General features: G+C 33.6%; 1 protein-coding gene across 1 annotated transcript in view; it reads left to right on the forward strand.

The window, feature by feature from the left end:
• Positions 1 to 27053, forward strand: part of LOC128988131 (polypeptide N-acetylgalactosaminyltransferase 2) — a 243364-nt gene that overhangs the window by 188021 nt on the left and 28290 nt on the right. The window lies entirely within an intron of this gene.

Below are 27053 nucleotides of genomic sequence, written 5' to 3' on the forward strand. Positions count from 1 at the left end.
CCTTACCTCATTATGTCTTCTTATTATCAAACCACCTGTGCGACAGTTAAGGGCATGTTCCATATTGAAGTTTTTGCCACAGCCATCACATGAAGAGGGGAGGTGTATAGGAGTTTTCCCATTTCTTAATGCAAGAGCATCTCTGAACTCCAGTGGAGAAAGATCTAAGTTAAGTTTTTTCAGAGGAATGCATGACAGCCGTCCACTGTGTTTCGCTTTAGTATTTGCTCCTCGCAAGATATTTTTTGTTTTTTTTTTGTTTTAAAGGAAGATTTTGAATAGTCGATTTCAAAATGTTTTCTTCTTCTAATCTTCTCTCCTCTTTCAAGTCCTTTTTTGTGATAATCAAATGTTCTTCATATTCTTGCATACTTATTTTCCTCTTAGTTTTTAGGGAGTCTATGATGAATTTACAACATCTCTTTGAAGCTCGGAACAATGTTTTTCCCTGAGCGGTAGGACCAACTAAACCAATTCCTCCATTTTTTACTTGCAGATGTAATATTTTTTGTTCATCTTGGTTCAGCTGAGAGCCAAATAGAGCAGGAAATAGGTTTTGTTCTATTGAGTTTTTTATTGGATGAAAATTAATGTCTTCACTTTCAACAACTCTTTGAAAAAAAATTCCATTTAGCTTGTATGGATTTTGTGGCAACAGTGTGTGCAGATTGTGGGTATTTTTCAGCTACATTCGCCAGGCTTACCAAATGACTATTACACTTTTCTACCTTCCTTTTAATGAAGACATATATTCTCATTTACAACGGTGTTTCACATTCACATTAGTCTAATACATTGCTTTAGAGATATTTATTGCAAAATACTTTATAATTCTAGACGATGATGTATTTAAATAAATTCGCATAATAGATTGTATATTTTTTATTCTATATACATTTACATTAGGCCTACTTCGTCAAAATTAAAGTAAAGATAAAACTGTACATCTAATGTCTAAAAGCAGGAAACCCACTAGTCCAACGCTCTCCGAGACGTTTTGCTTTCGTGAATAAAAAGAACTATTTCAGATCAAGGCATTGAAAACAACCGTGTACAGTATTACAAAATGTCCTCTTTAAAAGCTATGAATTTGCTCAATAAACTGCCATCTTGTTTACCGCACGCACTTATACGTTTGATATAATCATGCAGCTCTGATGTTCCAACGTTACTAACCAGTTTCCTAATAGAACGCTCGTGTTTGCATCATTAAATTACCTCGCTTGCTGAGCATTCAGCAGTAACGTACGTTTCAATAGCTGCTGCGTGTCGGGTGTTATTCATTGGAAACTTTGCAACCGCCATATTTGTTTAATTAAGCTGTGTTGTGTTCAGTGAGTGATAAAAAATGGTTTACGAGAATTTTCCACAACGTAAAATGCTTTGCTTTGTTTATTGCTTGTATGTTTCGGGTGGCTTCGTTAGATATTGGTGGACGTTTTCAAAACTGCATTGAAATGTTAGTAGTTTCCGTCTATTTAAATTTTTCAGCATAAAACTTGAACTAAAACTATAGAAGAAACGATTACTAAGAGAACTATCATGCAATATGTTGAATATAAAATATGGTATTCCTTTTCGCCATACTGCAATAAAAATTATTAAACTTGAGCTGGTGTCCTGAAGAGTCACTTAACGCCCTAGTGATGAAATATACTATTTCGTGTGATAAATAGAAGTGAGATGCCAATGAGGCCAGCTTTTATTTTGCACACCACAATAAGTTTGGCAGTGACCTAAAATATTTAGGAAATATACAATGTTTCAAGAGTTGGATCATAAAAGTCCTCGCAAAGTTAAGAAACGATATATTTTGCTAAACACATGATCATATTGGACAATATTATGAGGTTTGCTCTATTTGTGAATTTATGAATTTAATTATAAAACTGCTATACTTTCAGCAGTCGGAACTAACAAGGGGGGTGTTAAAAACTGGTTATTCAACAAAATAACTTTACAACAACTTTGAAATATTTTAAGTTACATCCTGTATTTGATGATATTCGAAATATACCCACAGGTCTTTGGGTTGAAACATGTTTATGGTTGTTACACGTAAAGGTTAAAATCAAACAAATAATTTGAATAGAAAGCTTAAATTGGCTTGGAATAATCTTGCACTAGTAAGGTTGTGTTAACGTTCAATGACTTGTGGCCAAAATTTGTTTCGGGTAAAATATTATTCATAAAAACTAATAATTAATCACAAGTTGGCATCTACTTTTAACAATAGGTTATACATTCTGTATTTTTTCAAGATTATCTATATCTATACTACTATAAAGAAGAGGTGGTGTCTGTGTGTGTGTGTGTGTGTGTTTGTATGAGATAATCTCAAAAACTACTGAATCGACTGGTCTCAAATTGCACACAAATGAAGCTACAGCTCTGAGGATACATATAGAACTATTCCCGCTTCGATATTGTCCTAGGGCTCCGCCCCGTGGGCTTTCAAAAATTTGAGGTGAGAGATTTAAAAGTAAATATTGATTGATGGTATCCATGGTAACAAAGAACAAACCTACAAAGTTTGAAAATGTAAACAAGCAGAACTAACTGTCAAATGAATTTTGGTTTCACAATTCCACACAGCTGGTTCAAACATTTATTTAAATACTGCATGAATATTAGAACAGAGAGGGTAGGGATCATATTTAAAATAATGACGTCACTAGCCTGAATGTAAACATTATTTTACATTAGGTACTAAAATGGAGCTGTCAAACCATATGTTAATGTCATTTCATTATAATAGGATTCTTCCAGTTACATAATTTTTTTATGTTTATACTCAATTATACTGAGTCTGTTCTAATATTTGTGATATGCTGTAATAATATTTTATAGTGAATATTTCATTGTAAAAAGAAATTATACATAGATATAGGATATAATTAAGATTCTACAATCATTGCCGTATCAAACTAGGCCCTTATCCTGAGTTTTATGAGAATTATGTTTTAGATTTATTTTTGTGTAAACAGTAATTTAATATCCCTGCTGCAGCAAACCTATAGACTAAGCGAATTTCTATTTGCCTGATTGTCATTTCCCTAAAATATGTTAGAAAACTACACTATTGACAGGTTTGGAACTATTGTGATAGCTTTTCGTTTACAGTCCAAACCATTAAACAGGTTCTTTTATTATACCTTAAAATATATCATTGGTTTTGTTTCCTAGGTAGCCTAAATAAGTATTCACAGTATGAGCTAACAAAAAAGTACTAGACCTATTACTATTATCAAGTTAAGTAGGCTAATACAGTTCAATTTCGTTTCTACAATAAATGTTAGGTAGTAAAACCATTTGGCATTTTCAAAGAACCAGTATTAACTCTTTTGCATACTGACCCCGTAGCAAGGCACGGGTATAGCTGCTAGCGAATACGAATAGTAGCGCTGGTTGCAGTAGCGCCAGTCAAATTTTTAAGCGACCGACGCTACTAATTGGGACCGCCGGAATTGATTTTTTTAGTATCTTATATAACTTAGAGTTAATCATGTACTACCACAAAGTCTTCTTTCTACATCAATTACAATTCCATAATACCCCCGCCGCAGCACACCTGCAGCCTATTTTCAATTAAATCTAATTCAATAACATTAGGTTTAACGAGTATCTAGGTTATGCTGCTACAGGGAGGGTCACGAAGTGTGATTTTAGGAAAATTAGTATAGAATAAATCAATTTGCCAAATTTGATAAAAATATATCCAAAAGGAATTAAAGAATTTTGTCAGCTGTTTCGACTGCACAAGTTAGTTCTATGATATTAAATAGCATTAACAGGTTTTAAGGCACCTATAGGGTGCAGTCCTATTATTTTTTGCATTTAACACATGCATTACACAATGAGACCTCTACTTTTTTCTATGGTTCAGGGGCAGTGGTAGAGCAAAAGAACCAAACTTTCTTAAACCATGTCCTCACCCATAACTGCAATAAGCATTTTATACTTATATCCCAACCCCGTACGAAGGACGGGTACTCTGCTAGTTTTCAATATAAAATGTAAAAGACCTAATAATCCAACAACGATCACAATAGATAAACACAAATGATTTAGTATTTGCTGCTGCAAAACAGAACCCATGTGTTTCTAATCTCCTTAGCTCAGTGCAGTACATTTCAAACAAGAACATTGTTTTGACAGTTCGCTAGTTAGTTTGAAACACATTAGCTTGTGATTTTTAAGCTTTGCAGCTAGCACTGATCCTTGGATTCCAAATTAGTTTCGTAGCAATATTACAGTTTAAAAAATTACAAGTTTTGTATTCATTTGAATAGCTATTATACTGATACTATGATGATTATTGTTTTCACTACTGAGAGAAAAGTTCGTTCAAGTGAGATAGTTAATTGTGTGAGTTATAGTGCCCTCAAAGCTGAGGGTTGCTGGTTCGATACTAAGCAGAGGCGATAATGGATTCAGATGCAACTTTCATCTAAACAAGACCAGGGTATGGACCGTTTCATAAAACATGGTATACTGTAGCAGGATATAATTTTATTTAGATTACAGTGTAATCATTCACACCACCTTACTTTATGGTTACCCTCTCATTACTCTATGTCATCAAGGTAACGTCGGGGCATCAGTGACGCCTCCTGTCCCTAGTTAGTTAGCTGTGATTATTTCCCCTTTGTACCGTATCAAACTACCTACAATCAGACGAGATTTACAATAGTTTTTTTCCCGCTCCGACCGACTTTCCAAAGTCAATGTTGCAGTTTAGGAAAGTGACTGTCATTTCCACATCCGACATGCAGTTTCCAGTGCTAATTATAATCCATGGCGATTACACTTTCGAATGTTGGTTTGGTTTGAACTAGGTTAGGAAGATTTTAAATTGTTAGCGAAAACTTAAAAAAATGTAGGAATTGAAAAAAAAAGATTGAAACATGTGTTTTATGTTCCGATTTCTTGTGGATTGTATAGGCGAACCAAATTTGAAGTTCGAAATTGTTTCGCATTTCTACCTAATTGATTTAGGGGCCCTCAACTTACCAGCTCTGTTATTCATGTTATATACCTCTTAACTATAGTTCATTTGAATTTTTCCTATGATAAATTAACGTATTTACAAATTAAGTTAGTTTGGTAAACATTTGCATTTTCAGAACTTAATTAAATATAGCTTAAAGATTATTGTAATCTACAGTTTATCCGGGGTCGAGAGGGTCTAGTGGTAGAGCGAGGGATTTTGTACCTCGAGGTCCCAGTTTCAAATTCCAGCAATGGATTTTATCAGTAGACCTAGCCTAATGTGGAAAGTACTCCTGTGCTAGATCTTAGAGGAATCAAACCAATAAACAGTCTACAGTTTCTTCAAATGAAATTTACCCAACTATACCTTCCAATAGGACTTTTTTCTTCTGTTAACCAAGAACAATATACTTGTCCGTATGATTGAGCTAGCTAAAATCGGCATACTCAAGCGGCTATTTAATCTATGTGTCTAATTAAACCAAGCCTATCATGTACAGTCTGAAGATAAAGATTCCTTTAGCTCAAGAAGTATGATTGAACTTATCTGTCAGTACATAATCACACGCACTTCTCACTCCGCAATGATGAGATAATGATGTCCAGTAGCTTACAGTGAAAGCCTGGTCCGAGACCACCGTTCCGCCAGTCTAGTCCGGTCCACGTTCCTCGGTTCCATCATTCCGCTGACCACACACTCCATCCCGCAGTCCGCTTTCCCCAGTCCGGTCCGGCGATGGTTTCAACATAATCGCCACTATTCAGATTTCATCGTATGACTGGTCAGTTTCGGTGTTTCTGCCCGCGTAACAACCTTTCTCCCGGAATATGTAAACAATCGTTTTTCTATTCGGCTTTCCCTTTTTGTGAATGTTCGGGTGTGGGTGAATGTTTGGTTAGGATTGAGTTTTCGTCACTAAGCTGCACTGAGATACAGCTGGACTGAATTACAGAATTGTGGTACGCTGGCCGTCATTTGTGCTAGGGTATAAAATAAATTGTACTTAATACAGTTGTACTACAAGATTGTTAGTTTTTACATACATTAAGCCATGTGCCAATGAGCTGATTCCCCTAGTTGGTACCAACTTAACAAAAGTACAGTTTCTCCGTGAGTACTACATCCCCATGTTAAATTTGTAGCCAGTTTTTAACCAAAATCGTCGTAGTTGATATGAGCCACCAACATATTTTGCTGATCTAAATTACTAATTTCTGACGAAAACACAATCTGTTTTACCAATTCAAACTAATGAAATGACTTATTGCGAGCTATAGCAACTGTTATGACCCATCAACTTGGCCAGCACCATAAACTAAGGTAGAAAATATAGTTTTAGTCACAAGCGCATTCTGTAACTGGCTCACACAACTACATTCTTTAAAAAAATGGCTACAGCTGGTCCATATGGATGGGAAGTCTACTTCAGTATCCAATAGTCAATGGTACTACTTCCGTGTAGTAGTTTTCGTGTACTTCAGTTTTCTATCATATTAATTAGATAAAATTAACGACAATTTGTAAACCAAAGCTTGTTGTATATATGCACTAAATATAACATCAAGCCCTAAATTATTACCACAAAAAATATCACATAGTTGGCATTAACAGACCCAAGAGTCCGGACAAACACATATCAAGCCATGCTTGATATTTTCTATAGTTTGATAACACTTGGCAGAACAAATATCAATGATAATGTAACTTTTTTCTCATTATTTAACAGTAGTTTATGCAACGATCGCGTAAAGATGGTGTCGTTAACACTATTATGCGAGTTGCGTACACTACTTTACCTACGACAGTGTTTAAATTACTAAAAAACACTACTCATAACTTATAAGAGAGGTTATGTTTTCGTTTATAACCTCTCATTGTCAATTTTACCAAACACTAATAATTGCACCACTCAATAATTAAAATTGGCCTGAACAGCTGATTAGTTGAAGCTCGAATCATTACAATTTTACTTATTTTCTCTCAATCCTTGAACCTCATTGGTCCGTTAACCCGCAATTAAAACAAAGCAAGTTAAAACTAAGCAGTTATGTAAGGAAACAATGATGTTATGTGAAACGTTTGAATTCTAACTGAACTGAAACGGCTACTTAAAAAAAATTCGTAGGTAAAATAAATAAACGCAGTCCTATTAGACTTATCAACAGACCTGTCAAATGAATAAATAAACTAGGCGACTTGACGTATTGGGGTCGGATGGGACGTTTTATCAAATATATTGGTTCTGTGTCTACCGGTGTATTGGACTTGACAGTATATAACCTATATCGTACTCCTGTATCCCTTGCTATAGAGAAACCTTGTTCCGTTTAAAATATCTTGAATGTGCACTGTTTGTACTGTAGTATAGATAAATTCATATGACTTGTGAGACTGCATATTAGTATAAAACTATCGATATGGCTATTTTTGAACCAAGAAGTACTAAACTGTTTCAATACCCGTGGATGGTAATTTATTGCAAGATGGGAATTATTTTAATTTTATAAAGTGAACAACTGAATTGAATTTTATTCTTGAACTGAACTGAATTGAACTTTCTATTTGAATAGGAGAGTAGTTTATTTACATTGAGATTAATGCCTAGTATTAGCCTAATTCCCTATTTCTACTCTTGTAAGCTAATTGTGAACGAATCAGCTGATGACACAATATTCAAAAAAAGTTGTAAAAGTGTCATAAAAATATGATCGTAGTTTGTATTAAAAATAATTCTCTGGATTGAAGTGGTTTCGCTAGTCACCAAGTCATTATATGCAAGGGTTTTTGTATTTTGTCTAAATATATCATTTAGTAATCTAGTCCTTAGCCTAATCATCTTAATAACAATCTAATAAACAAAAATATAAGATGTATAACATTAGGTGTAATAGAAGTTGATAAATTCAACGATGTTTTTACTTGTACTTTTATTTTTATTGTGAGTTGACCATAAGTATCTACTTTTACGGTCTTTTATTTATAAATGTAATACGTAATACTCATATGGGATTTTCATATTTTGTAACCTTCATATTTTGTAACCCATGTAGCACCAATAATAGACGTTTTAAAACACGTGATCAATTGTTGCCTTCTGGCTTATAAAGGAGTGGTACAATTACCCAAATCAGCTGTTTGTTGACCTAGTCATGTTTTAGCATCACATGTCGTCCCGTAGGCACATTATGGTTCACGCATTACCTCACTAACACGTTGTCTGACTCCCTACAGAGGTTTCTGCTCGTATAGAGGGGTTGTGTTACACACGGTTCGTATTGTACTGCAGGCTTTGTAGTTCAACACCGACCAATTATACAGGTAGCTGGGGAATAGTCAGATTACTATCACATTTCTCCTCAGAAGACACCTAATTTGCGTATACTGCTACAAGGGGTAAATTAGAACAATGTATGACAGTTAGTTTTGGGAAGTATCTTCGTTAGTCGCTTTTTTATTTTCGAGAAATACTGCTAAACCACTGTACCTACGAATTTTTGCTTCAGGTATCTCTACAATAAAAGCTCTTGTTTTTTCTGTACGGTGAAAACTCTCTTTTAGAGATATGTTTACCATAAGCCACATCGTAATCTTCGAATTACGGAGAAAATGCGTTGAAACCAGTTTCTTATTTCCTAAGTATACAGTTTTTTTACTGATACGTTATTGACAGTAAGTGTAATGATTTTTTTTAATTGGATACTTGAGCCAATCTTTCATGAATGTAACCATCTTTTTACCTAGTATTACCTGTTTGCACTACTGTATGTGTTAAATTTCAACGTGGTAAATGTTGTAATTAAAGTACTTTATAATACAAGATTTCGCTACTTTAGTTCTGTTTGAGTATAATAGGTAGTCAAGAGCGACTAAAACGTTCCAGCATCTTATACAGGACTTGTAGTTGTTCGTGAAGACGTTATTGTACGAATACTACTCTACATTACATATTTTAACTTAAATATTTACATCTTCATTTAAATGCAATGTTTAGCATTTGGGAACCTGTAATTATTAGAATATTAATAACAAGCATACATCAGTTTTGTGTTAAATATAAAAGTTATATTTTACAAAAATAATTCATTGTGAATATTACATTATTATAAATAAAATATGGCTGACGATGTGAGTAAAACACAAAATAGAGATCTTTGAACCAAACTGAACCCAGTAGGAGAATCTCGAATAATGAAAACCAAATACATTATCTTTCACCTTATTTACTGTATATCTACAGTCCAATGTTGTGTTAGTACTACATAATATCAGTGTAAGATATATCTGTAAAGTGTTGTAAGTGTTTAATTTTACACAACCTACAAAATATAGACTCTTTAATTTTACATATAATTGGCTGATTAGTTATGAAAAGAAATGCAGTGTTAAATTGTATTTAATGTTATATTACAATAATAGTATTCGTCGATTATATTACGTTATACTACTCCTTTTATCTATGATTATACGAACTACTACTATAAAACTAGCTACGTCTAGTCTATACTCCTTTTATCTATGGTCTAGTATACCTCAGTGTTAATCAAGTATGTGGCATTTTATTGAATTAGCTTGCACACCAGTGATGGACGAACCACCAGACATAAATTAAATAATATATTTTAACCAGTTATTCTGGAATGTAAACACATGTTGAATCAAACTCAAAAATGCTATAAATCATCCAGACATATCTAGTGTGCTGGCCTCGAGTTATTGCTTAATCCTCCATTTCCCCGCCGAGGAATTTGGATAGTCTTCAGTGTTTGGTGGCCGACTGTGCCTGATCCTCTGACCTTTGGTCACGATGTCGACGTTGATGCAAGGTGCCGTTCTGAGGAAATGTCAAGGTCGTCAAGATGTTCTGATAACATCTCCGTCTCAAGCCTCCATCCTGATGAATCTGCTATAGCTTGCTGTAAAATAAACTTTAAAGTTTGAGGTTGTGTGTACAAAGGAATAAAATTTAGCAATTAGGTGAAACTAGTTATTTTTAGCTCACACCAGCTTAAGCCCCCCATACACTATCCAACATGTTGGACGGACATGTCGGGATCCGACGTCTTGTCGAACATATTGGACAGTGTGTGGGTTCCGACCCGACATGCTCGACGGATATGTCAGGTCGGATGCTCGGTCCGATAGCACCACCCGACTCGAGCCGTCCGCCTGACATGTTGGACCGAGTGTGGGAAACCGTAGGCTACTAGCCACAGTTTCCAGTTAACTTGTATTAAGCGAGTTGTGCGTGATAACCGTCCCATTTTTCCATAATGTCATTTAATAAAATAAACAAGTCTGGTCAGAATATATTTAACTCTACAGAGACCAGAAGGCGTTGTGGGATGTCAAAAGTAAACTCTATTGCAACAAACATGCGCGTAGGGGCACGATATCCTGATGGAAAAGTGCAAGGAACTGTATCCAGATTGTGATTTAAAGTTCGTTAAAAAATAAGCTCTAAAAATCCCTAAAATCATCGCTAAAAATCCCCCTCAAACAGCTAACAGTCGTCTCAAAATCCATCTCAGAACTAATATTTCACCTGACTTGTTGGGTAACATGCTCGACAGTGTGTGGGAAACACCCGACATAAGTCAGGTTGGATGATGGGTCCGTCGTCAGGTCAGGTTGTCAGGTCGGGTGGCATGTTCGATAGTGTATGGGGGGCTTTACAGTCGCTGTCACTTTTAACGTTGCGAAAACCTTGTCGTATTTTGGGAACTGAAAAGTGTTTTTGTATTAAATATTTTAGACTTGTCATTCTTTTAAACTATATTCTGTATTCTAATAGTAATCGATCTACATAATTCATAAATACTCCCATAACCAGGAACGAAATGTTGCAGTAATCCCCATTATGTGTCTCAGAATCCAGTTTGCTTGCATTGATAGTCAAAATGATAGTAAAATGACATAAAGTAATACCCCAATAAGTAATACAGCAAACCTGCAGACTAAGCGAATTTCCATTTGCCTGATTGGATTTACACTAAAATGTCTACTTAAAAATATAACATTTATTTCCTATTTAAATAGAATTAGTTTAACAAGTACTTAGGTTTTTCTGCATCAGGGAGGGTAAAACAGTTTTTTTTTGTAAAATGTTAATAGTTAGTAACAAATAAAAACATTTTCCACATTTGATCAAAATATGTTCATAAACAAGCAAACTACAACACTTTACTTGTTCTCCATAAGAATAACGTGGCAATTTTAAATTTACATTTTTTTTGTATTTTCTCCGTAACCATTAGGCGCATAATAACGCTTCAATATACTAAATTATTTGGTTTTTTTAAGCTCTACAAAATGGTTTGGAAAGAAATTGCAAAACTTAACGTTTTTTGGGTAAAAAATGGGAAACACCTATTTTTACCCCATAAAACATCCCGTAAACCCCCGTTCCCATAGTCCGATCATGCTGGTTCGTGAACTCGTTCGAATAAATGTAGGTTTACACGTTTATACCAAATTTCATCAAATTATATATGTATATATATATGAATTTGAACGGATGGTGTTTTTGGCCTCTAGGGACCTCAAAACGAAAAACAAATCGGTCCCGAGTCCAGGTCTTACCATGAGTACTACCTACGGTAATACAGTAGCTTATTCCCTATATGGGAAATTCGCTAAAATGGTTTAATCAATCATATATCAAATTAGGTTTGATCTTAGCAGGAACTATTCTGGACTCAGGTGCCATTTCTTTTGGACTACCAACCTAAGGGACTATTTCCTATTCCTGAAAACCTTATAAATTGGCGTACACAAATCACAAAAAAATACCAAAAAAAACATGCGATTTGATGCAAAAATGTAAGTATGTTTTGTAAACTATACATATTATTTATATGTTTGTAATTGGTTCTATTGAACAATAAATACAACACAAATAATGGACTAAGCCGCTGTAATGTCGCTCAAGTTGTCCCTTTAATTATCCATCTGCTGCTTCTAACGAAGCTCGCCCGGCGCATGTAAATATTGTTTGTCGCTCTATTCAATCTGCTTCACATAGAATATTTTACGAGCTTACAAATAAATCACGATTTAAATTTTAAAATTAAATACTTTAATACTTTTTTGAAATTCCGGACTAGTAGTACAAAATCAATTTAATTATTGATGATGATAGCTTATTTTATTCTGACATTGGTTACTTTCTAAACCTCAATTTTTACTGTAAAGCCAAATATATATATACAGGGTTGTGGGCTTATTCCTTGGGACAAGAAAAACATTAAATGGTATTATGGGTCTAAAATGCCTAGAATGTCTATCAGTCTGTTTGTGATTTTTTTATTATTTTATATCTTGGACATTTTTTCAAGATGGAAATTTAGATTGGTATACATGTGTAGTTTAGAAGGTTAAAAGAGCTTAACATTTTCGTTCAAATATCTCAAACCGTTTCAATATGGTGGCGATTTAAAAACTTATATGTCTAATTTCATGAAAACCATAAATATTAAGAACATAGTTTTAATGATCAAATCATAAAAAAAATTATACCTTGTGTTTTAAAATTGACTCACAAACAACTAAGTTATCAGTTTTTTTTTTTTTCTAAATTCGGTTAGGCAATTTAATAGGACTCCTGGTTATCTTGTATGGTAGTCATATTAAATTGCGTAACCGAATATAAAAAAAACTTATAACTCCGTTGTTTGTCCTAGGATTCTAACAAACAATATCTCATTTCATTTGGATTAAAATTCTATATCTTTTGATTATAAAAACAATGTTCTTAATATCTACGGTTTTCATGAAATTTGGCATTAAAGATTTTAAACTGCTGCTATATAAAAACTGCTTGAGATATTGAAACGAAAGTTTTTAAAGCTCTTTTTACCTTCGAAACTACACATACAATATAATTTTTTTGTATTTCTATCTTTAAAAATGCACAAGAAAACAATATCAAGTGTTCAAACCTTAGTTAAACTCACCAAACTTATCACGGCCGCATGGAAAGTTTGGGAGCACGTCAAAACGCCAATTATCGTGAAAGTAGAATTACTTGGAAGGTCCGACCTTGATCCTGCGGTTGAGAAACGTGTGGTCAGGACGTGTGATTGTATAACAGCGAAGGGTACCAAGGACTAAGGATGAGCCTGATCCTGCGACCGGTCCTGCCACTGGGACAACTATCACCGGCCTTGTGTCAAGAAGGGCTGCATTACGACAGTTAAGTGAAGCGGAATTAAGTGATGAGCTGATAAATCCTTAGTGTCCATGTGTGTCTTGAGAGGTTTGAATTGGTGTTTGATTATTGGATGTGAATATACTCCGTTCAGAAAATGTTGGATGTTTGAGGGGAAGCGAATCCACCCCCTCCAACTCATTTAAACTTTGAAACAACAATCGACCTGTTGTCAACAGTTTCTTATCAACTAGTATATATAAGCTAAAGAATGGGTTGGGGGGCCAGAAACTCCTCTTCTTGAACCGCCCTAATTCTGTAAACGGACTATAGTTAACATAGCTTAAGAACGCCCAGTGATAAATGTTATGACTTTGGATACTGAAGTATTTTTGAATGAATTGTAACCAGTTCATTCAGAGAGAATGTGATTGAATTGATCCTACCTAGTTGAGCTTGAAAAGCTGGCACGTTAGACGGAAAACTGTTTTTGACAGAGCACATCCATTCAGTGGCTCCATTCAAGCGTTTTCTTTTATGTGCAACTGGCTAATATTTATAGAAAGATAAATACATGAAATTTAATAGTAGTTTCCAGGGTTAATTTGTACAATATGTACTCGCTTTCTGATGAAAGGCCGACTAAACTTTAACAGTACATATTTTGCAAAGAAAGTGTAGAAAAAGTTGTCTACGAAACATGAAACACACATATAGCAATGTGAATCTAAGGTGTAAGTAGACTTTTAACTTGTACTTGATATTTGTAAATTATATATATATATATATATTTTATTTTATTAACGCAATTTTATGAATGTAGTTTATTATGAGTTTATACAGGGTGTTTCTAAATTGTCTGGACATATTTTCCGGACTTGTTCTTTGGGCTAAGACAAACATAAAATGCCATAAGTGTGGGTATAAAATGCCAAGATTTCTGTATATATCAATATTTCTTATAAAATCTTTATAAAATATTTCTTCAGATCAAAAAGATAGAGAATGTAAATCTAAATCAAATGAGACCTTGTTTGTTAAAATCGGATGACAAAAAACTTAAGTTATCAGTTTTTTTCTACATTCGGAACCGAAATTAATAGGACTTCCATATTGTTTATTGTTTGTTATTTTACAGAGTAGTAATTGTAGTCTCCTGAAATATACTGTATATGACTTTTAGGCACTCTGAAGCGTCATCGTGTTAGCAACTATCCAAATAAATAATGTTCTTCAATACGAACGAATGCAGTTTGATTTAATAGTTCATCTTAGTATATTTTAATTTTTTGAAGGGATTAGCCTGGGTTATAATGATAATACTTTTTACAGTATTTAACCATATTGTCATATTTAACAATGTCTGAAGACCTCAGGTTAAGGATTCTCCTCTAACGGGAAGTGTCTGCATGTGATTCATGGCTTTGCTGTGGAGAATACAATATATTCTGTAGCCTCATATATTATGTCCAACAAGACGGTTTTTGCAATATCACAAAACGAATAATCACAGAATGTTATAGGAGTCTCAATAATAATGGAAACATAAATTGTTTATACACTTTTAAGGCATTTATATTTTAAAGCTTGTTTTGGTTATTTTGCGTTAGTTAAAAATTTCAATATACAAATTACGTGTAGTCTTTAATTACATTAAGCTTTAAGTATTTTCAAACGTCAGTTCAATGTATATCGCATTGCTCGTCAATAATGCCTGAATCAGCAGAGTGCTTCGTCCACTGTTTATGAATGTTGAATTCAACCCGAAACGCCTTCACTATTCAATTCGCTTGGGCATATTTAACTAACCAAATGTTCTTCAATTTTCAATGTCTTCATTTGTATTTTATAGGTAACCTAGTAATCGGGTGGAATTCGTCTATCGTATGAGTTACTGTATTATCTGTAAGAGAACTTCTTGTTTTATAAAATTGTGGGAAACTGCTAATAGTGATTTTAAAATTCTCAAAAGTAACAAGACGTTTTAAATTTTGTATGCTAATGTTTATTCACGTCCATTCTTGTACTTGTTTGTTTTTTTTCTATATTTTTCACCCTACCTTTGTTTGGTGGTTTTCAGATATATTCTTTTCTCTTTCAAAGCACTTTAAAGAATATTTTAACAGTGTTAAGTGATAGTCCTTGGTGGCTAGCGGTCATCTTGGATTATTTCAAGCTTTTGAAGTGTTGTATATCGTTCAAACATATTTTTAAAATACCAAAGCGATTTGATTAATATCTAGTGCATTGTGCGAATAGAAAGTTTCTTCCTACTTTTGTAACTGTTTGATGAGTTATAACTTTTTGGCTCCAAGGACTCTAGGACTCTAAAAAAAAGGTGATACAATCTTACAGTAGTGAAATAAATCCCCTAGGTACATTAAAGATGCGGAGAAATATATGACAGATTGTTTGAATTGCAGGTACGGTTAAAGGGAAGTTTTGATGAAAGGTTTGGTTTTTGATCCCAGCACACAATGGTGAATGGTCAATCTTGTATTGATGACCAGTTGTTAGCAATGTCCAGCTAAGGATAGCTCTCTCCAGGCAACAATAGTTCCGTTCACTTTTGTGTTTTTAGTTCGGACGAAAAAGTCGTCGATTTTGTCGAGGAATTCGACGTTCAATATTGTACTTTGTGCCAAGCTTAAAACGACAGACACCCATTCTTAATGCTGGATCAGTCATATTAATAATATTGATCAATGCGCAAATTAAAGTTTTTATTTAGTTGTCATTATAATTCAAAACTAAATCTAAACCAAGCCTTAAAATACGGGATGTTGATATTTAGAAATGTGTAGCGTTTGTCTATAGATGGAATACGGTGTAACAAATGTTAAACAACTTTCAACCCCTTTCTGGATTAAACCCTTTGAAAACTGTATGTTTAAACATAGCCTATTAAACTATTATTGTAAAGTAGCCGATATTTGCGTTTTCATACTGAAATTTATGGTCTTTTAAACCAATTTTCTTGAAAATTTATGTTATTTCTTACATTAAAATTTCTGTCGATATATTATCGCTATACAATGTAGACTATTCAGGCAACTCTCAATTATAGGTACATATATTACAAAATTACATCCAAAAAATACGTCAAATCAAATCATTTTATTGGGACAAATTAACAATAATACGGTTTGCATTAGCCAGGCCACAACAGTACGAACATACTATACTATATACTATACATATACTATACACCAATACTATACACTATATACTATACATCAATTACTGATTCTAATATTTACAATAATCACTTATTAGAGCTTTCAAAACACTTCAGAAATTCTTGGACGCTGTTATACTTAGCAGTTTATGTTTTAATTTTGAAAGGCTTAGTTCCAACTTAAGGGATAACGGAAGTGAGTTAAAAAACTTTACGCCAATGCACAATGTGTGTGTGTATGTGTTTTTTTTTTTTTTTTTTTTTTTTTTTTTTTTAGAAGTTTTGTGTTAAGGAATTGATAAGTTAAATGAATTGCGCAGTGTGTATTGATTTTTGGTAGAAAAGACAAAATTAGAAAAGTTTTGTTCAAAAAGGTCAAAGTTTCTAGTATTTAGATGGAGGGAAAAATCAAAAAAGGGAGGGGATTTTTGAATTGAAAAAGTACTCTCTGCAGGACTGACGCTTACGCAAAGAGAAAATAGATATACATACATAGCAGAATCTTGTGATTGCGTTTTACTTAAATCCCTGACCTAGATTAAATAGTCAAGATTGAAACTATTGTATACATATAATCTATACGCTGCGTTACTGTATTAAAAATATAACGATTCAAATGTTTATTGTATAATTTTATTGAAAAATGTATACATGAAAAACACAACAATTATCTTGCAGTTATTACAAATTCATTTTCAATTGTATGTTATATAACTGTCGATGGTGAACTGACAGTTAAAAATAACACTTCAAAATACAGAGGGTAAAATAATTGCATCATTAAAACAGGATTGCCATCCTACGCCAATTAAAAACCCCCGATATAAGCTGAAAATAATTTAATAGGGACTCGAACCGCGATTTGTCTATTGTTATTTCACAGCTAGAGGGAAAATCGTCAAACAAAATATTTCATCAGGTATCGTTCAGTGCGAAACATGACCTTATGATCATTATATTTTGATTTATTGTTCTCATATCGCTTTTATTGTGGGTTTGGAATTATTTAAGCAAATGATTTTGGTCCCCATGAAACTGTACGTGTTGGAAAAGATTAAGGAACAATTGCAAAGGTCTTAGTAGAATAAATTTGGATTTTTAGTTATCATTTTTTTTTTGTTCAACTGATACTTTTAAAATTTACTTATAATCTTCATTTTTTGCGACTTAATCTTATTTCAGCACACAACAATTTCAATGAGTTTAGTAGCAAGTAGGTCAAAGGTGAAATCACTATTGTAAATTTGTTATTCTAGTCTTATGTATTCATGTACGGTGCGAAACACTTCATGCACATTATTTACATACAGATCAATAACACTAGTTGGTACAGTACTTACGCTTTAAATTAGCAAGTTAAAGATAAAGTATTAACTTGTTGCAATAGTTGTTAAAACAATTAGAAAAGAGAACTATCGTTTTATTCACTATGTCTTCTTTACCCCTTCGTTAGGCCAGGATTGGTAGGATATCCAATTTAAATTTAAGACAAACGGTTTTGAAAACCATCAGAAACATTTATATTAAACAAACCTGCGATACCAAACTTATTTAGGATTATTTATTAAAAATTCAACAGTGTTTTGTGGTGATCATAATCTTTACTCGTGAAACCGGTTTGTTTAATATTTATAAAAGAACACTAGATGCTTCGAATCGCATCGTTTAACATTCATAGACTGCAGAAAGCATTCAGAGATTCCTGGAACTATTGACAGACTATGTAGTTCATGAATGGTTCTGTAGTGATAATTTACGTGTAAAGTACTTTTTTCGTTCAGAATTGAGTATCAACAAAGATGAACGCACAAAGAGTAAATGGAAAGTATTTCTCGATAATGCTGTGAAGGGTGTATAAACCTTTGTGGCTTCTTGGTATCAGACCTTTACAACATTACACAAATGGTTTATTTTGTGGGATCTTTTTCATAACAGGTTATTGCACTTACTAATAGTATTGATGTTTGAAATAAAATGGAATAAAGCAGTCTGAGTTTAACAATGTTAAACAAAAATTATATAAAATATTTTAAATGTACACGACTATCTAAATGACAAATAAAAATAAAACAAATTAACAAGTTAAAATAAATAAATAATTCACTATTAAAAATTTTTAAAATAACAGAAATGGAAACACCCTTTATTCAATCTCATTTTTTACTCTTTGATCTATCTAATGCACTAAATTGAGGAGCTGAGCCAAATCAACGAAATGTAAAAGTTGACAGAGTGGCTGAAACGGAATCCTTTATTTTTTAGTTACTTTATACTCGATGAAGAAGTTTTTTACAAGATTTTAGTACCTTGCCTACACACAATGGAAAAATGTAGCACATAATCTTTTCAATGACTATTAAAAAAGGAGTATAAGTTCTACACTCTGTACAGAGTACTTAAAAGACTTAACGATTCGAACCTACGGTTCAGGAAATATTCGAATGTTCATAATATGTATTGTTTTAGTTTGTGATAACGTCATCGTACTGGTCAATTATCAATAATATACTGGTCAATATTATTAATGTACATAATAATAACATCGTTATTCATGCTATGATACGGTTTCATATCCAGTATAAAAGATAATTTGTATTCAGGACCCAGAATAGAAATCACGAAGAGACAAAGAGAATATTAAGGGTTTTGTGGAAGGAAAGGATTTGCGTATATAGATACTCGCGTTGAGGCTTTTACGAACAAGGAAGTAATAGCCTTAACGAAGTTATCGATGCATACTTAACTTCTATTATGTTGACCTTGTTGGTATAAAATGCATTAAAAACTAATTCTTCAAGATCTGTAATATACAAATGTGAATTTTAAACTACTAAAATTATTCTTTAAAAATTAACCTATAGTCTGTATAATGGAACCTGTCTCCTGACCCTTCGTCTTCTTGGGACTGAGTCTGGCTTTTAAACCATTGGCCAGTCAGGGTCAAAAGACAGGTAGCAGTGGTTTATATTAACCAATTTATCACACAAAAATTAAGTTCCTATGAGGTTAGACTGTCTCTGTCAATAGATTAGTTTCCCAACTTGAACACACTTCACTTGTGAAATCGTTCATGAACTATGAAACTGTTAGTCACTCTATTATCCTACACTAGGCGAACTATTTTCTAAACTTTAAAACATTAAAATCCACAACTTATCTACAAGAGGTTAAGTTACCATTTTCTGTTCAAGTAATCTACAAGCACAAAATATGGCGACCGGCTTCGATGTCTATGGTGTCAATTTCAAGCGGGTAGATGTAAAAACTATCACTCGTATGATGTCATGATTATGTGTGTTTTTAAGGCTCATAATGACACCCTGCAGGATTTGCGCCATCCTGCTTGAGAATGGCCCCATAGGACGTCGAAACTGGCTGTCATCTAGACGACTTGTAAATTACTAGGACAGATAAACGGGTAACCTAGCATCTTGTAGATAATTTGTGAAGTAATCAGGAAAGAAATAAAAAAAAATGGATCCATAACATCTGTAGTAGACACGCAAGTGTGAATAAAAAGTTTTTCTTTTAGGCTTTCGTCCTTTTTTCACACACATTCTTGTTATTAAATTAAATAATATTTGTTACAAATACGATTTTTCGTTTGGGTGTAGACAGTATTTTTCGTTCGATCCTTTTAGTATACAGTACCCACACACTTCCGAATGAAAATAACCTTTTCCTCATTAGTCATTACCGTATAATTTTCTTTGAAAATATTTAAAGTGGACATGAATGGTTGGACCTTTTCCGTTATTTCACTACCACTAGTGGAATGTAGTTAGGTTAGGTTAGTATAAATAGAGTTAGAAAACCTTAACCTAACCTAACCTAACCACATACCACTAGTGGTGGGGAAGCGAGCTGGTGTAGTTAGAGCGCGGGACTTCGGTCCGTGAGGTCCCGGGATCAAATCCCGCCAAATCACCAATATATTTCATCCAAGTGATAATGCCGAAACCCCTAGGTCTAGCCTGATGTAATGTGAAAAACAATCCCGTGCTCGTGCCTAGCGTCCTAGAGAAAAAACTAGTGATTGATGATTTGATGAAAGAATTAGTGAACTAGTGAAACTAGTTCCGAATGCTATTTCAAACACGAGTGTATCCGAATTTTAAATGACAACTACAGAGATCTGCAGATATTCCTCTGAATAAGGAACAAAGCGTGAAATGTTGCCACATTAAATCACCGAAATGGCCAATAAGAGTCACAGTTAAAAAACAATAAAGGCGGAATAGAGCTTTCCGCTGCGGGGTTCGGTACATTGTTAACTACCTTGAAATGGCCCCTGTCACTGTCAGCTCTCTACATATATTACATCTGTATCCAAAACTGGGCTTAATGGCATCTGGTTTGCTTGATGGATGGGCAGGTTTGTGTTTAACAATGTTACACTGCGTGAAATAGAATTCATTCTACTTCACTTTGTTCAGCTAGCCTTTGTTCATCTTCAAATTATTCGGGGCATTTTCGTTCAAGTATTTTGTGGGGCGAACAAACCGCGCTTTAATTGTAGGTTTGTGAGGGGATCTTCTTCTTGGTTAATATTAAGACAATTTAACGCAAGTTGACACGTTGGGTCTCTTCTTTCTTCGATAGCCGACGGTGAACTATATAAATCTTAAATCTTTATAAAATTGAGACAATTTTAAAGGTTCCCGGTATCAACAGATTCCGTTTTAATGAAATAAACTGTAGCCAGAATCATGAAGACGATTTTTGTGGCTTTAACCAAATCAACCGCACTTCTGTCAACCGCAATTTATATTTTTATTATTCGAGTTCACTTAACCACTGTCACCATGAAGCCGTTTCGTAATTACACGATAATGTAAAACAATTCACTTAAGTAACTACACAACTTGTGCTATCTGAGAATAGGAACCTACAGGTATCTCTTACAGTTTACAAACGGCTGTAGGAGATTGGGCTTGATCAGTCTGAGACACTTATCAGATCAGTATACAATACCTAACAATAATTAATACACCAGTACACCAAACAATATTTAGCGTACAGACATAAGTAACTGCAACTCCATTCACTCGACCACTTTTACTTAGAATTACCTGTTCCTGTATCTGTTTCATAACTTAGTTGTAAATAATATCTTGATCTTGATAAATTTATTTTTATTTTTATATTAATTTCAACTTGTAATAGAGCTCGTCCGTGCACAGGTCTTGCACGGCCTATGCGGGACTATTTTTTCGTATTTCTCGTGTGTATATATATTGTAAAACATTTTTTAAATAAAACTGGTTTTTGATTTGATTTGCATGTAAAAAAACAATCAAAATCCCATCGTACGATTCGCATCCTTGCTCGTACCTTATTGTTGGTTTTATTTGCTTCTAATGTATAAAAACATCTATCAGCACCTGCTTATTGGGCTATCGAAAGCGGCATCATCAGTTCTTCTTGCGCTTTCGACCGTTTCGTCGCGGTATTCTCCATCAGTCAGAGCGGCAAAGCGCAAAAACCGATGATGGGGAACGTCCGCGGCTGGGGACCGATGGACCACGGAGTAGAGAGCTGGGACACTGACCTGCCTCTTGGGGACCGAGCTTTGCTCAGGGAAAATATCTCGCTATCGTATTTAAAGGACACCGTCTTGTTGTACCATGTTTGTTTGGTAGCAAGATAATTCAAATCGTTTAAGAAAACGTGATAGTTTTCTTATGGGCAAATAACTTGGGGACCGAGCTATGTTTGGAGAACACTATTTGGATATCATGTTAGGGATATCGTTATCTCATTAATTTCCTTCCTTAAAACATATGGTTTGGCATATACATATACTTAAAGAAACAATTATTTTAGTTCATCCAGGGCATAGTTTGGATCTTTGTGAATAGTTTACAGTTTATTTTAACTCTATAAACACTTAATTTATGAAATTACTTTTTCTTGGTTTAAATAATTTTCTGTTTTACCCTAAAATTTGTAATATTGCCTAAAATAAAACCAACTGTAAGAGAGGGTTCTCCCCGGTCTATTTAAGATGGCTGCTGAACATGCTAATGTTTCTAAACATGCCTCTACGGTACAAGCACTCAACACTCAAACTAATTTGTTTCCTATGACTGTGTGCTTTTTGTGCTCTTAACATATCAGAGCTTGCAATGGATGGGGATAAATTAACGTTTAACTATTATTTAGAAGCTAAAACTACACGTGAAAAAGACTAATTTACGAATTTAAATTATTTACACGATTTTGTAAATACTTAAAGAAACAATTATTTTAGTTCATCCAGGGCATAGTTTGGATCTTTGTGAATATTTTACAGTTTATTTCAACTCGATAAACACTTAAATAATGCAACGAGGTTCTTTTTTGAAGGAACATGTTTACGTGATAACCACCCGGGTGGAACCCTCTTTAAGTAACTACTGTTCATCTTCGGGCAACACTCGTTTGAATGGATAGCATAAAAATGTTATAGTATTAAACAATTAATTCACACTTGTTGTCAAGTATTTGACACGTTAATTTATGAATTTATTTGTACTTGCCGGATTATAAGGTGCGTCAAAAAGAAACTTGCTATTTTTAGCCGTTTGACTAGTTGTGTATCCTTATTGTAGGCCTACAACGTTGAAGTAGGCGCAGTCTATTGAATATATGGAGGGCTCTTGAGGCACCGTGAAGGCCTCTTTCCTCTTCAAGACGTCCTTCGTTTGTCCACAACTGACTCTTAGCCCCGCAATATCATGAATACACAATACACAATACACATACTTGTGCTGAATACACTTATACGAGAACTTGATCATACTTGTGCTCATTTTACAATTTGTTTTCCAATTTTGCTTGACGGTTTGATCTTTTGTTTCCATAAATCTGATAGTATGTAGATATTTAATAAAACTACTCATTAAGTAGATAAGTATACACCCTTAATTTTAACTTAGCTTAAAGTATGCGACGCTCTAATAACTGAAAACCTAATACTTTAGTTAAATGAACTTGGATTATCTTGAATTTTTGTAAGCATATTGCAGAATTCGAACGTTACATCAAGTTCACAATGACGATTATTCAAAGCAGACAATTTTCTTTTTTTCATGATAAAAATTTTTATCATGATTTAGGTAGGCTAGTTAAATTATTACAACACTACACAAAAGGAGATAAAGTCGTAAAAATGTTCACCAAATTTTGCTAATTTTTATGTTTGTGAAGAAGTTATTAGCTTACAAGGAACCAATGCCAACGACTATGTTAAGAAAATATAGATATTTAAGAGTTGCATCGTAGTCAATTATTTTTAACAGTGATTTTACAACTCTTTCACGCTTTAAAAACATTTTTCTATAGACAAATATTTTTTTATTCAGTCGTATATAGGCCTTTCACCCGGTCAAAAAAATTATAGATGGACTAAATGTTTGTTTACCTCATAAAAAAGGTTCCACATTACCTTTAAGGATTCCCTGCACTAAACAATGTCTGTGTTATCAAATTACAAAGTTTTGAGGTACACAACGCTGAAAGCCTTGTACAAAAAACTAGTCTGATGCGAAGTTATGACCACAACAAACTATCCAGGCAACTTGGCTCTTGCTTCTCGCTGAATTGTTCATGTTTTGCCATAAATACATCAATACAATTGCTCAGCCAATACAAACTCCCCTTTGTGTTTCGACTGTTTGTTGATCTAACCACTCAAATTTAATTTAGGCATTGTTTTATTCAGTGTTTTGATATGTGACGATTTCTATCTAGGCGATTTGCATATCAAAGTTTCCTGTTAAAATGTAAAAAGCTATAGTAGGCATTTACCAAATTTTGTGTGTTCGTAAAGCACAATTCTTTGTTGATTAGAGAAAAAAAGTTAGTTCAGTTTGGAACACATGTCCCCTTGGTCATTACAAAGTAGTGATCGGTACTGATCTATATTTCAATTATGTACTCCTCACCAGTGACAAAACATTGTGAAATTGTTAACAGTGTTTCCGATTCGCAGTGCAATATGAGTGTAATAAAGTAATGAATATAAATTTGTTCTTAGAGGTATTTTTAAATTTTATGCTGTAGTGATTCGTAGAATGCCGTGTATAAATGTTCCAATTTTAGAAATTCCTCATGCAAAAAACATATTGCATTTTTGTATTTCTAAATAACCCTTACTTTGTGACATCATAATCGTTGATCTACTCACCTATAACTTTATTATAAAAAACAAAGTTTTTCAATAAGTGACAATATTTTGCTCAAGATAACACTCACCAACTACATTTAAGTTTTAAATCGATCCGAGTCTTGATGAAAAATCGGAAGCACGAAAGAAAATGTCATTAACGAGAACAAAACCCGCGGCGACGACACAGCCGCTAAGATGCGGTGAGATTGATTATAGCTCGATTGAACCTAAGTCCTTCCAGACTTACCGTAATCTTTACAGCAATTTCTTATCTTTAAGGGTATTTTTTATTTTACTTCAAATCGTCTACAAGGTTTCAAATCAAGCCTTAAGCTAATTTAGATTTTTCCACATTTTTAAAGCACGTAATGTTTAAATATTTATTTAAAATATATTTTTTGTTGTGATGAGTTGATGTTTTTCTCGGTCGATTTCCATTTTGCCAATACTCATAGGGCCTGAAATCTGTTTAATAAGTACTGTCGCGCAAATTAGAATTTGGTTTCCATATCCAGTTAGTTCATGACAACTTTGAATTTTTTGTGACAAAAATACCAATTTCCAAAAATAAACAAGTAAAAGTATCGAGGAAATTTTCGTTCTTGAAATCCATTTGATAATGTGAATTAGGCATAATTTTTCTTATCCCACTAATGCTTGAAAAGGTAAGGAAGTTTACAAAACATTTGGCAATTTGAATTTCGTCTCATACTCATATCCTCTCGCACTGTCAGCCATGTTGTTTTGTATATTTTTTTTCAATTAATCAATAGTCAAAGTCAAAACTTGTAGATAGCTATGCGACAAAGCATACCTGACTGGCAATGAAGACATGTATTCCAAAATATAAACTTGTTTTATCGTCAAGTGTCTTTCAGCACGTGTAATTTGGATTGCGTTTTTAAAAAGTCACCCTGAGTATTCAAACTATCCCTCACCACCTCTATTCAACCAGATGTCGAGGGCAATAGATGTGAAAGTCCATTTCTAGTCCCCAAGACTCCAGAACTTTGACTCCAGCAACTCCACCGCGGTCACATGACCTCTGGCCAGGCGTGTGTCATTATGTCTGTTTAGGGCACGAGTCGGCGATTTCAAGAACGGTTGGAATTAGCCACAAATAACAGCGTGTCTCCAGTGCATGCTAACCACTTTCTTGTCAACGCCAGTGTGGATTTGACTTTCGTATTTTCTAATTACATTCAGGGAAATTAATCAAGTGAATGTACGTGAAAACGAATTAATTGTTTGAGAGATGGTTGGATATTAATCGTCATGGTTGTTCATAGTGTCTTCCATGCAAAAACTAAATTTATTTAGTTTATAGCTACAAAAGATTGTTATTTAATTAGAGTAATAGTTGTCATATATAAGTTGTAAATTAATCCCTACTTACAAATGTAACACTAGTCTGTACAAGGACTTATGTTTGCTGGAATACGAGAAATTGTTTAACTGTTGTACTACATAAAATGTATATTTTCTAGAAAGTTTTCAGTTTTTTAAGGAAAGCCATTGAATGAATTTCGTCCCATAAGAAGAAAGTTAACTTTGGGTTACCATCTCTTTAGCAAATCGTCATATAATCATGGCTGAGGAGTTAAATTAAATGCAGTCTTCTAGAGGTTAGCGTTTTTTATTTTAGAATTTTTGAATCAAACACACTTGTATATGATCTTAGAATTATAAACTACACTTTAACACATTATATCTTTGTTTGTCCACTAATTCATTGCATCTAGCTTTGTGGGACGTTCACTTATTTTTCAAAACTTATAAAATATTTGAACTCCACTAGTCTCCAGCTTGGTAACTTTGTATCTATACTGTGGTGAGGTTATTGAATTAATTACCTATGTAGCCCAAGACTAGCCAATCGGAACCTTACAATACAGCTGTTAAAATAACAATCACGTGTTTAGCTATTCAAGTCATTTAACACTTGCACTATAGTGAATCCCTTACACCTTTCTGTGTTTAAACTGTTACAAATTCTCCTGAAAAGTTTCTTTTCCTTTAATAAAAACAGTTAACCACTTATTTTCATCTGCTCTTAAATGTTCTTTGACAATCGCGATTAAGTTAGTCACAAAAGCAATTTCAAGTGGTTCTGTCCCGGATTGTAACACCGAAGGCGCTATGATTAGTTCACCTGCAAAGTCAAGAAAGGGCGGTGACTTCCGTTTGCATATCATCTTAATAAGTTTCCAAATGAGTTCTGTTGTTTACATTTTGTGTGTGAGTCGTTCTTTAAAAATATAAATACAAGGTTTTAGATCGTTTATATCGTAATGTGTTTATTAGAGTAATAAGACATGTTCAGAATTTATTTTTATGATTTTAGAACATCGCTAAAACAATAAATGTTTTACTTTTACTTGTTTAAATAAAGACACCACACTGTTCAAGGTAATGAAGAGACATCAAAATGCATAGCAAGTAAATGTTGTTATGCTTAATAAGTTCGAATTCTTTTACCAACATTCAGTTGTAAAATAGTTCATTGTAAAATAGTGCAACGGCTAATAATATTCTTAACCAATATTTATAACAACTAATTTTGATTGAACAACATTAATCGAAG

The sequence above is a fragment of the Macrosteles quadrilineatus genome, unplaced genomic scaffold (assembly GCF_028750875.1).
Source record: "Macrosteles quadrilineatus isolate MER2022 unplaced genomic scaffold, UCM_ALF_1.0 Scaffold_2__2_contigs__length_208266976, whole genome shotgun sequence".
Taxonomy (NCBI): domain Eukaryota; kingdom Metazoa; phylum Arthropoda; class Insecta; order Hemiptera; family Cicadellidae; genus Macrosteles; species Macrosteles quadrilineatus.